The sequence below is a fragment of the Odontomachus brunneus genome, unplaced genomic scaffold (assembly GCF_010583005.1).
Source record: "Odontomachus brunneus isolate Ranch 3 - 2012 unplaced genomic scaffold, Obru_v1 Obru_scaffold_152, whole genome shotgun sequence".
Taxonomy (NCBI): Eukaryota; Metazoa; Arthropoda; class Insecta; order Hymenoptera; family Formicidae; genus Odontomachus; species Odontomachus brunneus.
Window position 1 is genome coordinate 230,212 of NW_022639602.1, and position 13,957 is coordinate 244,168.

The 13,957-nt window shown below is 37.5% G+C and overlaps 1 long non-coding RNA gene across 1 annotated transcript in view; it reads right to left on the reverse strand.

Moving 5' to 3' along the window:
- LOC116850691 overlaps positions 1-13,957 on the reverse strand; it is a 48,927-nt gene that overhangs the window by 14,436 nt on the left and 20,534 nt on the right. Inside the window, exon 2 of the long non-coding RNA XR_004379408.1 lies at positions 12,222-12,415. This is a non-coding gene — a long non-coding RNA (uncharacterized LOC116850691). The remainder of the gene's footprint in view (positions 1-12,221; positions 12,416-13,957) is intronic.

A 13,957-nucleotide genomic window follows, 5' to 3' on the forward strand; every position in this document is an offset into this window, starting at 1 on the left:
CTCCGATCTCCTCTACGTCGCAAGAGAGAGACGTGAAGCGTGTCGACAATCAAGAGTATCAGATTATAGACCGAGCTAATATTCGAGTTGTAATTTCACAATTGATCAAAGCAAATTGACGAGAAGACGATAATGCAGTGCGAGCGAACACACGCCAAAATTTTCGGACGGTTTTATGTTTACCTGGGTTTCCGAAGAACAGTTGCTGGAGCAGTTGGCGTTGCCAGATGGAAATTGAAATCGAGTGATCTGCTCGTATATCAGCCGGATTAGCCATAAATATGCAGCGCACGTACAGCTTCGTTAAACATCTTCATGTCGGTACACTTCGCCAGACAGTTAGCTGGTAATCACTGTGCGATCTCCACGCGGTTCAAAAGAAGAGAGAAACTCTAATTAGAAATTTATCCCAATACTCCTAATCAGAACGATTCTTATCAGCCATTTTATTTGTATAAGAAAAACCGCGGATCCTAATCATTAATTAAGTTCTAATTATTAATAATTCTTATTATTAATAAAGCTCTGCACTGAGAAAAAGATAATTGATCTAACTGTTAACTATAGCTACTTTACTTAATTACTTATAACTACTTTTATTTTTTTTATTTATTTTATTACATATTTTTTTATTTTACTGCTATAGTTGTTTTTGGTCCCAATCATATTTTTTATGATAAAATGTAAAAGTAACATGCATATACAAAGTTATTATCACTAACTCCTCGGTAGAATTTAATAAAGAAAATTATTTTTGCAACCATAATTTATTAGTAAATATTGTAGTATTTATTTGATATTTTTTGTGATTTTATAGTTACAAAGATATTTTTCTTCTTAGTGTAATTGTCATGTTATTTTATATAGTTTATTATTGGAAGTGTGAATAAGTTCTCGCCGTTTCACCATCAGATGGCGGTATAAAAATTTTGTGTGTATAATTCAAAATGATGTCGCATCTATATTGAAATTCTATAACCTATGTTTAAAATCAGTGCGTGTCTTTCCATTAACCTATAAAGAACATTTTCTTTTCGTAGCGTAAAACATGTCAAATTTCGTGCCAAATAAACCGTTTTTGCGGGGAATTTTACTGCACTACTTTATTCAGAAGAAATCTGCAGCTGAAGCACACAGAATTCTTGTAGAAACCTATGGTGATCATGCTCTGTCGGAAAGAACATGCAGAGATTGGTTTAACTGATTTAAAAATGGTGATTTTGATGTTCAAGATAGAGAACGCAGTGGTGCACCAAAAAAGTTTCAAGACGAAGAATTGAAAACATTACTTGCTGAAGACCCATGTCAAACGCAATCCGATGTTGCAAAATCATTAGGAGTTGATCGAACAACAGTTTCGAAACGTCTGACAGCATTAGGAATGATACAAAAGGAAGGATCTTGGGTGCCATACGAACTGAAGCCGAGAGACGTCGAACGGCGTCTTGTCACGTGTGAACAGCTGCTTCAACGACAAAAAAGGAAAGGTTTCTTACATCGTATTGTGACTGGTGATGAAAAGTGGATATACTACAGTAATCCCAAGCGTAAAAAATCGTGGGTTAAGCCCGGCGAAGCAGTAGCATCAACGCCAAAGCGGAATATCCACGGTTCCAAGCTCATGCTCTGCATTTGGTGGGATCAGCTGGGGGTAGTGTATTACGAGCTGCTCCAACCCAACCAAACCATCACAGGAGATCTCTATCGACGACAATTGATGCGTTTGAGCCGAGCATTGAAAGAAAAACGGCCGCAATATGAGAAAAGACACGATAAAGTGATTTTGCTGCATGATAACGCTCGGCTGCGCATGATAACGCATGTCGCGTCACCGGTCAAAACATACCTGGAAACGCTGAAATGGGAAGTCCTACCCCACACGCCGTACTCTCTAGACATTGCGCCTTCTGATTACTATTTATTTCGATCGATGACTAACGGCCTGGCTGAGCAGCACTTCACTTCGTATGAAGAAACGAAAAAATGGATCGATTCGTGGATAGCCGCAAAAGAAGTGTCGTTTTTTCGACGTGGAATTCAAATGCTGCCAGAAAGATGGGAAAAAGTAGTCTCCAGCGATGGGCAATACTTTAATTGACTTGTTTTTTTATTATTTTTTTTAAATAAAGGATTTATTTTCACAAAAAACGGCGAGAACTTATTCACACTCCCAATAGTACTCGTTAACATCACCTTGTAACAAACCAAATAACTGATTAGAATCAATCTGATCAGGACTATGGGATAAATTTCTAGTAGGGATATTGTCGGTCAGTCGGGAGTGAGACGCGATAAGAGTGAGACACGAATTATTACGACACACATTGCAAAAGAATCTGCGAGTATCTGCGCTAATAGTTCCGCGTTTCGTTCCCGCGCGACCTGCATAAATAGAGATTGAGCGTGATCAAACTGGAATATTAACTTTCCGAATGACTACTAGTACCAAGGTACTAGCCCGTGAGAAACTCTGAAATTCAGGACGAAGTTCATTGGCGTAGCTTTGAGCGAGTTACGCCGAAACAATGCTATCGAAGCGACTTCGTGTCGGATTCGTAAAAGCGCCGGTATAATTGTCGAAAAGCTACAATGCACGGACAGGGCTATATAGAAGACTACATGGAAAGAATTTTATAATGAAAATTACTATAGAATTTTGTGGCCGAGAAACTGATCGATATTCTGTATTGACTATTTGCATATTTCATATGTACTATTTTAAGAACTGAAATATGCTATTAGAAAGTTTTCTACACTTGTAGTGAAACTTACTATACTGTTTTTTAGCAAAATAGACTATACCGAAAAACTATTCCTAGAAACATAATAAAATTAGAAATAATTTTTATGAAAGAAACTAATATTCTCCTCGTATTCTTTGACGTGCAAATAATAATAATCTTCTCTTTTCATACGATATATATTATTTGTATTTTAGGAACTGTGAGAAAAAAGTATATTATTAAAAAGTCTTTCTCTGTTTCTAGCGAAATTGACTAGCGAATGTTTCTTGAAAAGGTAAAAACCTTAATGACAGTCTATTCTTGCAGTACTAAAAACATAGTAAAATCACAAAGAATTTATATCAAAAGTTATAATGCATTCTCTTCGTATACGACGTGCAATTAATAATAATAACAACGTTATTGATCACAATAGAGAAGAGATCGTCGATATAACGAATCGTGTGGTAAGCGCCTGAAAATAAACACCGGGAAAATGACTTTTACGGATCAAGTTGCGAACGTGTAAGTAAATAAAGGAGGGACGTTTTTATTTGTAAAACTACATAATATTTTACTTTAATCGTTCCACCTCAATATTTTCATTCGATAGCTTATTAATTCGCGGGAAATGTTAAATATTTAGATGTTACCGACCGACACGGCGAGTTTCTTCGGCGAAATTCTCGTGAGCTAAAAACTCAAATCCATTAAGAAATCGAAATCCGCGTTTACGAATTTATACGACCAGAGGAAGTAGATTTAATTAATTAATTAGTCGAGGTAGTAAGTGAGCAAGAGAGAGAGGGGGAAGGACGTGGGAGTGGAAGAGAGAAAGTGAGAAAGCACGAGAACGAGGGATAGAACAATGTTTTATCAAATATCACGCGCGGAGAGAATAAGAGGAAGAGAAGTTTCAGCCTTTAAGAAGCTTTATACATGCACCACCTATACGAGAGTCTCGTAAAAGGTAGGTTCCGGGATCTTCGAGATCGTTAAGACTTTCGACGAGGCTGTACTTGCGCCTCGCCCGGCTGCTTCGGGCTCTTACCTGAAGAGAACTTTGCGAGGAAAGGCAAAAAAGAGTACGGGAATAGTTGCCGCAGCTGCGGGATCCTCCGTACAGAATTTTTCTATGGTCAAGTGGTCATTGTTGCGCGTTGACCGCGTGCTTTTTCGTTTTTCCAAAGCACAGTATACCGAACAAAACATTCGGCCGCTGAAAGCCGAACTTGAAAATAACAACGATGCCATAAGAGCGTTGTGGCGGACTGCTCTCTAAAAGATTTAACAGCGCGCTTAAATGAGAGCGCAATCTTACTTATATATATATCTTACTTATATATATATATATATATATATATATATATATATATATATATATACAACTTTAGTCGTATGTAGTTTCAGAGTCACATAGTTTAGCAAAGCAAACTGTGCGACTTCACACATTTCTCGTGTGGCAGATCCCTGAAGCGAGTTGCGGGGTATTCCGCTAGGTCGGTCTCTTAACACTTTGACGGCTGCACTCTTATTCCGGAAAAATGTTCGACAGATGCTGCAGGCAGATCTTAAGATTTCGCTTTCGAGTGTCTAAAAATTCTTGCATTAGCTTGATGAACAAGATTTGTCATTTTTCAATAAAATTCTCATAGAAAATTAGGAAAATAGGAAGCCCTCGTTAGATATATAAAAACATGTCGGTGTTGCTCATTTTATTTAATCGTAAAAATTACTAATCCTTCACCAGATAGACTTTCGCGATTATCACGACATAAAACAATCAGTGATGGATACTTTATAATTTTTTTTTTTAAATTACACTTATATGAAGAAAATATATTGCATTAAACTAATAATTAAATTTACGTTATACATCATGTACATTTTTTGTTATATTAATGCAGTAATAAATTTACTAAAAGTTTTCTATATTAAATTTTATATTACATATTGTCTTGAATAAGTTTTGATAATCTTGTATTTCTTTTATATCTCTATTTGATTATTCTAAATGGTAAATTCTATGAGAGCTGCCATTAGAACCGCTCATGAGGGATACAGCCTTTACAAGTCAACTAGTAAAGTTCCCAGATATAGATTTTATGATTATCACGACTTGAGACAATCAGTAATGGAACTTTTGCAATTCTTTAAATTATATTTATGAGACAAATGTACTGTATTGAATTAAAATCATTAAATTTACATCATATAATATAATATATTTTTTGTTATGTTAATGCAACAACAAAAGTTATTAAAATTATACTCAAATTATCATATTAAATTTTACATCACATATTTTTAAAAATTTTAATAATTATTTTAATATTTTTTTTGTATTTTTATTTCGTCATTTTATGTAATAAATATGGATGTCATATAAATTATTCATAAGACATGCAATCTTTACATATTAACTTACAAATCAACTGATGTACAAAATTATTGCCAAATTTATATAACCTGTCTATCTAAGTTACTATACTACAAGAAAAAAAATGATTGATTTAATTAAAATTATATTTTTAACTCGATATAATATTTTTTAACTCGATTGACTTATATTTTTCACCCCAACCATACTTTTTTATTGTTCTAACGCGAAAATAATAATATTAACTACATATAAGGTTATCATTATTAATATTATAGCAGAATTTAATGAAAAATGGCCATAATTTATAATGATTATTTCCGTATGCGATTATGAAGTTATAAATACCAAACATTTTGTTCTCAGTGTGCCAAATTTACGTAAATCTGTACTCTCTACTTAGCTCAAAATTAGATAATTTTGTTCCCTATTTTATTCGATAAACATGAAAAATCTTTTGCACCAAGCTAATATGTAAATCTGTAAATTCAGCTTTGTACAGCATCTGAAATATTACAATTGTGAACTATTATTATTGAGGAATATTTCTTTATGAGACAACAGCCGCTGGCAAAGAATGAAATCAAGTATATAGCGACTGTCAAAGTGTCAATTTCGTCCAGTACGACGCACATCACGCATGAATCGAAAGTAGGGCATGTTCACTTTAATACTCCCTTAATTATTACATTGATGCCGGACGACCTCGAAGATTGTCGAAACTCTCGGAGCCGGGAAGCCGCAATTCGTCTCCGTGCGCGATTACGATAGGGAATGCGCGATGGGGATGCCTTCGCAGGCGATTTATTCGTGGAGAATTAACCGCAATGACGTCCACAGGTGGGTCATACGGCATATGATGCGCCCGCAAATAGTGCAGGCGTACGTCTACACCGTCATCGCGTAACTGGTGTGTGTACACGTGTGTTTACCGGTTCCCGAAGGAGGCGTTAACGCAATACACACAACCTCGATCTTCCCGTAAATGCGCGAGCCTCCCTCCCCCCATTGTGGCGATATATGCGTTCAAGTGCAATTTCAGCTATTAGTATAACTTAACAACGTCGCGATAGAATCCACCAAGTAATGCAGCAATAGTGCGCGCTTACTCTCGCGAGTATCGCGTCGCTTTAAGGAGATTATAGTGTTCGGTGAATAAAATGAGTTTGTTAAGAATTTGAAATATAAGTTGAAATATTATTTATTTGTGCAATGAGAAAAAAAAATTGACCATTCGAGAGTTGGCTCATTATAAACTGAAGTTGACATTTTTTATACGTGTTCCTTAGGGATAACGTGTTATTCTTAATTTCTGTTTCTAATTTCTTGTAAATTGTCTCTCCCTTCCTCTCTCTCTCTTTAAAATTCTTATGAAAAGCTACTGTGATATTAAAGACTAATATATATTAGGTGGTAAACTTAGTTCCTGCGGTTTAATTCGTGTGGTACCCATTTTCCCTCCTTTTGAATTTTTCCCATTGCATGTAGACGTTTGGAAACAGCCATCGGAGTAACATTTAATGCTGCAGACAATTCTTGGAGCGTTTGAGTAGAGTTTTCGTCCAATAATGCCTGCAAATCGATATCTTCAAACTTTTTCGGTTGGCCTGAGCGTTCTTTATCATTGACATCAAAATCACCACTCTTAAATCGCTGAAACCATACTTGGCATGTTCTTTCCGATGGAGCATAATTGCCATAAGCTTCGAAAAGCAATTTATGAGCTGCAGCTGCAGTTTTTTTCAAGTCAAAGTAATGAAGCAGCACATTTAAAAAAAACAACTTATCACGTTCCATATTTAATCAAAAGAAAAAATAGCACTGCTCGCTTAAATGAATCTCTTCGCACTGAATTTTATTGACAAATGTTTAACCTTTAAAATGTAGCCAGTTTCAGATGTCAAAATAAATTACACCTACAACTAACGTCATCTAACTGTGAGCCGCAGGAATTAAGTTTACCACCTAATACATTGATATTATACACACATTGACTGCTTTGTTTGGAAAATAGTAGTAGAAATTTCATGATTTATAGTAACATGTACACATATTTAAATACCTATTTTTATTATCTGATGCACCTCTATTGAATCAACTCATGCACGAATGAAGCATCTTAATAAGAAAAATTTAAATATAATATTTTTTGTATCTGTAATATTGAGTATGTACAGGATGAAGCACATAACTCTGGATTACTTCGATAACGCCGTAAATATTGATTTTAGCGAAAGTTGATCTAAATGAATATATTTCACGATTTAAAGAGAGTTGTGTAACGCGTTATTCAAACTTTTTTTTGCAGTTTTCAGTATTTCGAGATCATCTTCAGTTTTTTTTTTCAAATCAGTCTTTATTCTATAACAAAAGTTGTAGATAATATTAAAACAAATTTATTCATATTTATTATTATAGCCTTCAAATGACTTCTATTCGATTTATTGTAGTTTGAATTTATCTGTCGTTACGATTCCGAAACGAAGTATTTCCAATTACGTGCTTCACTCTCCCGACTAGAAATTTATCCCACGATCAGGTTCATCCCAATCATTTACATTTGTATAAGGTGATATTATCGTATCCTATAATCGTATAAGTCATTTAACGTAGCATAACAATCAGGACCTTATTAATAGCAATGATTATTAATAATTAAGACTTTATAATTCATTAGAACCCGATAACATTATCTTATTCAGATGAAAGCGCTTACCAGTTAACTAACAGGGACCAACCTGATCATGGAATAAATTTCTAGTTGGGCTGCATATTCATCTCAATTTTCTCTGAAATTAACACTTATGACTTAGATAACGAAATAAATGTATGCAAACGTAATTTTATTTGACAAATAGTAAGTTTATCAGTAATCTCTTTGAAAGTAGGACACTAAACCTTACAGATTCTTTAACATGACAAATCGAGGGAACGCGAATGCATGCAACAATGAGAAATAATAGTCAAAATAACGCAACAAAGGGCATTTAGGAGTTAACATTCAAAGGCCCAAGTGCACACAGAACCTTTCTGCGCGCCACCCCCTCGGATCACGCTTCGACGACGGGAAAAGATTCTAATTCGCGTCTGAGTCGTGAGAATATTTAAGGCCGAAGATGTATTAAAACGCGGGAAAAGACAGTGCGCTTGAATATTATCGCGCCGCCCTTATCGACTTTTCCACAGGGAAAAATCGGCTGCAAATTGGTCAAAGGCCGCGCGGAGACACGACAGAGAGCGTGCACGGGGAGCGCGCCGAAGGAGCCAGCACCCTGTGTATCCCCCGATGAATCGCCTCTTAGTCTCAATTTCCCGTCGTTCAACGTCCCCGTAGCCTTCTCGCCCCGGCCCAATTAGATTGAGATCACTTCGCTAAGAGTCCCACGACTTTGCCGGCGTTAACGTCGCCTCTCGCCGAGGTACCGCGCGGAACTCGATCGAAATCGCCGGTCGGTGAACTCGTTCGTGCGAGCATCTCGCTATCCGCGGTATAGACGGTTTTGCACGAGCGACGCTCGAGCTAACCGGGTCGAAGGGAGTCAATTGCGTGTAATCGACCGGCGCAAGGCACCAAATCATCGCGGGCCCGCCGAGCGACGAAGGAAGGAAGGAAGGAAGGAAGGTGGGAGGAACTCGGATGAGAGAGCGAGAGAGGAGGGAAGGGAGAAAAAAGAAGAGAGCGACCGCGCGGCGAGTTCTAATAACCGCGAAGGGGTTGAGTAGCCGAATAGACAAGGGTACGTGCCGGGGGAAGGGGCGTGGGTCTCGTCGTCGTCGCTATCGCACGCTCGAATCGGAAAGCAATTTGAAAGCAATACCGAGCTCATCGCCGCGGCTTATCTGATCGGGCAGTTGGAACAAAACGCTCTCGGATCCGGCCCCGATGATTCCGGGCCGACGGTTCTACCTGACGACTCGAGAGCGACTTTAACGCCTCTCGAGTATTTAAATCGCTTTCTCCGCGGCCATAGCGAGCGTTCCGTGACTCTCGAAGCTCGCTGCGAGTCCGGAGAGCTCGTCACGATTCCGAGATAATTCCGCGCGCCGCTCCGATTATGCCGACCTCGGCGTTCGACCGGCCGATTCGAAAATCCCGCGCGCCTTTTCCATCTCTTGACAAATACTGTTAAGACTCGCCATAGGTCCGCCATGTGCAATTAATGATTATTTTTCGCAAGAGGATATCGCCCTCACGATTTTATTCGAGCCCTGTAGAGGCCTCATTCTTGATCAAGGGCCTAGAGGTCCCATTTTGGAGGCGTGTTGCGAAGCTAAATATGATTTTCTAATTCTCATGCTGAAACCAGCATTGGGCATTAATTAAAATTCTTTTTGAATAAAAGATTCACAAATTAATAATTGGAATTAATCAGTCGTTATATATAAAACCACCATTCATTCCATCGGTTGATAAAATTAATCAAACTTTTATGTAATTAATTATATATTGATTAATCTTTTCAGTGGTGATTTAAAATGACTCGATTTCTCCAAAGTAAGTTTTTTTTAATAATTATATTTTTTATTCTCTTTATCGTTATTTTCTTTGAAGAATTTTGAAAAATATAATACGCCACATATCTAATTTGTATTTGCTATGAGTTAAAAAATTAATTAATTAGAAAGAGAGAGAAAGAGAGAAAGAGAAAAAGAGAGAGAGAAACTTAATATTTTATTTTATTTTTATCAATTGATTATTAATATTTTATTAAATATTTTATCACAAAACTCTTTTTCCAACATACCACTTAACTCTTTCACTACTAATCTTGTTTTTTAAAAATATATATATGTAATTTTTTTTCTTTTATTTTATTAAATACATTAATATACAATATAATTTCAGCAAAAAATAAGAAGTTTTATGCTTGACTCCAAAGAGATAATGCCGGAGCACTGAGGAGGGTATATATGACCCAACAGTAACAGATAAAAAGATAAATGATGTGTTTTGAATGCCAAAAAAGCTGTTTATTTAATTGAATAAATTTATTATTAATTATGGGGAAAACATATGTGGGAGAACATATATATTCCGTTGGTAGCGAAAGGGTTAATGGCTTATGTAATGTTAGTGATAATAACCTTATACACATGTTACAAGTACTCTTTTCGTGTTAGAACAACCAAGGAATGTAGTTGCAGCCAAAAATAGGCATAATTTTTATTAAATTAACTACTTCTTATCAGTATGACGCTTTCTAGGAGAATCTATTTTTTCTTACGACTAGCAATAGTTGAACTTCTTGGCAATCTATGTCTCTAAAAGGAGTCTTCTCGACGAAAAAACTGCGAACAGGTGCCGTTGGTCGCAAGGAAAACCAGACTTTTCTATAGAATCAACAATTGGGTGTTTTACATCACACGTGACGCTCGTAGAGACGCTCGCTACGGGAAACGGAACTTGGAATTAAAGAGGCACACTTAACGTTCGCCATGCGTCCAGAATGGGACCCTAGAGTTTTCGACTGGTGGCTTCGTGAACGAATAGAGAAAGAGGAGCGCTTCGGCGAACATCGCTCTTGTGGTACACGTACTAGCCGATGTATCGGGATGAAAAGCGACAAACGAGTGGGTTATAAATTCCGCAGTTTCCTCTTTTATTCGTTGGTGTGGGTCTACACTCGGGAAATTCTTTTCCACGTACCACGCCCCCGAGTGTCTACCTCCCAAGAAGTTGAAAACGAGGGACGCGCAACATGCCCACACGCGGTCGTATACGAACCCGACAGACTTCACACCGAGAGAGTCGCCAATAAATCCGTGAAAAACAAGAAGGGGGCAGGGGGGATCCCACTTACTGTAGAAAAGATGAGGGCGGGAGGCGAAGAAGGTGGAGAAGATCTGAACAACCTTAGAATTCGCCTGGTCTCTAATTGGACAGTGAGACTACTTTTTTCTCTTTTTCCTCCTCTCTCCTTTTTTTTCCGTCGCTTTATCGAGACGCGCAGCGTCACCCCCTCGGAGGTGCGCCCGTCGGGAAATTTACGGGTGGCCGCGGACCGCTTTCTGATGTTAAAAATTTACGGCCCTTAAGCACGTCCCGGGCCCTACGCCTTCGCGCGCGGCTGCCGGTCCGCAGGACTCGCTCCATTATATCCTATTATTAGTGGATCGATCCCGTCGAAGGACTCCTGAGCGCCCACGTGTATCTCTTACAAATGCTTTTCCACCACCACCGACCCATTGCCCCTCCATCACTCTGTCCTTTTACTTTTTTCCTTCGAATCCCGGTAATTCAATTTGCGGGGATTCGACGTGATTAAACGGGACGCTTCCCTTTCATATCCGCGGTCGATTGTGAGCACGTGCGCGTGGAAGCACGGATGATGGAAGATCAAGGGACATTCATCGCGGAGCGCGTTACGTCCAATCAGTCTTTGACAGCCATCGACATATGTAAAAAAAAATCATAAGAGATTTGGGGAAGGCTTAGTGGCACGTGCGGATGATAAATTATTTCTTAAACGCAGAAAGAAAGAACTTAGAGTAGAAATTGAATTTCATAAGTGTCGAGTCACGAAGTGATAAATTTGTGTCTAATATAATTTTAATGCCGATATTGTAACATTCACTTCTCTTAGTGATTAGATAAATAAATTAGAGAGTTGATGAAATAAATTACAGAATGTTATAAAATGAAAAATCATAATTAATTGCCAATTAGTAATATAAGGCTTACTGCTCGTTTTTAAAGAATTTTATGAAATAACGTATCAATTTTAATCTGCTTAATCATATTTGATATAGAATGATTAAGCAACAGATAAATCATAAAACATTTTACATTTTAGTGAATTTGTCAGTTTAGTGATTTGTCAGTAACGAGCTAATAACGAACTAGAAAATTGCATGTAACTTATATTAGCTAGCGACCAGCTTTTGATTCAAATCGACTAATTACATTTCTACTCGGATATAGTTGATTGTGCAGAATAATTGTTTAGAATAGATACATTTTCTATAACAAAGTTAAGAACTCTTCGTCACGATTATGAGCCACTGTCTACAGGTTTGTGTATTCGTTAAACAGACCACTTGAAGTGACAATAAATGATACAAATATTATGACCTTCATTATATTCTTATCTGATAAATAAGTAATAAAATATACGTACGTTTCTCCTGAATGCTCCGTTGCAATTGCGATGTCCAATGTCTTATATATGGGGGTTGTCTTTTTTAACTGAACTAGGTTGCACTTTTCGCCCTTTTGTTGCAATGAAACAAGTATACGGAAAAAAATTCAGTTCATGTGACGGGGACCAGACGAAAAATTCGCTGACGAGAAATAATACCTCTGTCACTGTAACTGAAAACATTCGTTTGAACATTCAGCTGCATTAAATCTCGGTTGACATAACTGAGAGCGTTTAGCTAAATGGAAACCTCCTACAAAGATCTTTCGGTTCCTACAATCGGATTTTTCATCTGGTTCCCAGATAACAGAAAATTTAGTTACACTAACGGAGTTGTTTTTTCTGTGTATGGAATAACTTAACGTTGAAAAGAAAAGGGACGAATTTCCAACGCATCAATAGCTCTACTAAAGCGAACAGGTGAAGAGAATTTTATAGTTAAAATTATTATAGAATCTTTTAACCGAGAAATATAGGTCAACATTTTGCAATAATTGACTGTCCTTTTATTTTATGTGTGCTATTTTAGAAACTGAAATATGCTGTTGAAAAATGCGTTATATTTTTAGCGAGATCCACTACGCTGAGAGAAAAAATATCTAAAAAATAGGACATGTTTATTCGGTGGACATTCATAACATATTTATTTATATTAATATAAAATATTTTTTTTAATAAGAAAATATCCATTATCTTAAAATTTTCATGAAAGTAATCATTTATTCTACATAAATAATAGGATTTAGATTTAAATGAATACATTATTAGTATACTTCACCCTGTTCGAATAAAATTTTTTTGTTTTATAGATATTTTTTCTTTTCTTAGCTTAAGATGGACTTTACTGGCAGTCTATTTCCACATTATTAGAAATATAGTAAAATTAGAAATAATTTATGCAAAAAGGAACTACGCGTTTTTTTTGTGTACTGTCACTTTGCGGTTCTTGTTATGATCGGTTACTACACAAACTCGTCCAGCATGGACAATTGTGACAACATAGACCATTCCTAATTTCGTTAGAAAAAATGCCTAAAATATGTCTAAGCCGTTTTGCAACCGACTATTCATTCGAGATATATTCAGAAAGCTCTCCGTGAACGTCGGCGCGTCTCGATACGTCGTCACGAATCTCCGAGAAGAATATTATTCTTTTATTTTCGCTTTTGGTGGAAAGAGGCAAATTCGCGTGAGAACACGAACAAAGAGAGAGAGAGCGGGGGGCGGGGTGGAGAGAGAGCGAAAGAAAGAGAGAGAGAAAAAACATGTTTCTCGATCCGTGCAGCACCGACGTGTTTGCGCGGAAATAACCGACTGACAGGCTGACGCTTTGAAAAATGCGAGTGGAGGAGCAAATCGACCAGCGAGAAGGAGCAACGAGAAGACGCGGCGTTAGCCAGCCGGCGAAATAATTTACCGTGGAAACCGCGTCTTCCCTTTTTACGTTTCGCTCGCTGCGAAAGAGGAGAACGTCGTCGACGTTCCGAGTACGAGAGCAATTTGTGTTCGCGGGCATTAGAGGAGTGGATCGTCGAAGAGTCGCTTCGGAAATTCCTCAGGCTGAACGCCATCAATGTGTGCGCCCGTCTGTTGGTACCGCCGTCGGATCTCGAACAGGTACGCGAGTCGGGAAGATGCGATCTTATCTCGCGAGAATCTCTCAGTCAAATCCCACACGTGAAATTGTCCTTCGCTCCCTCGCTCAGGATTTCCCG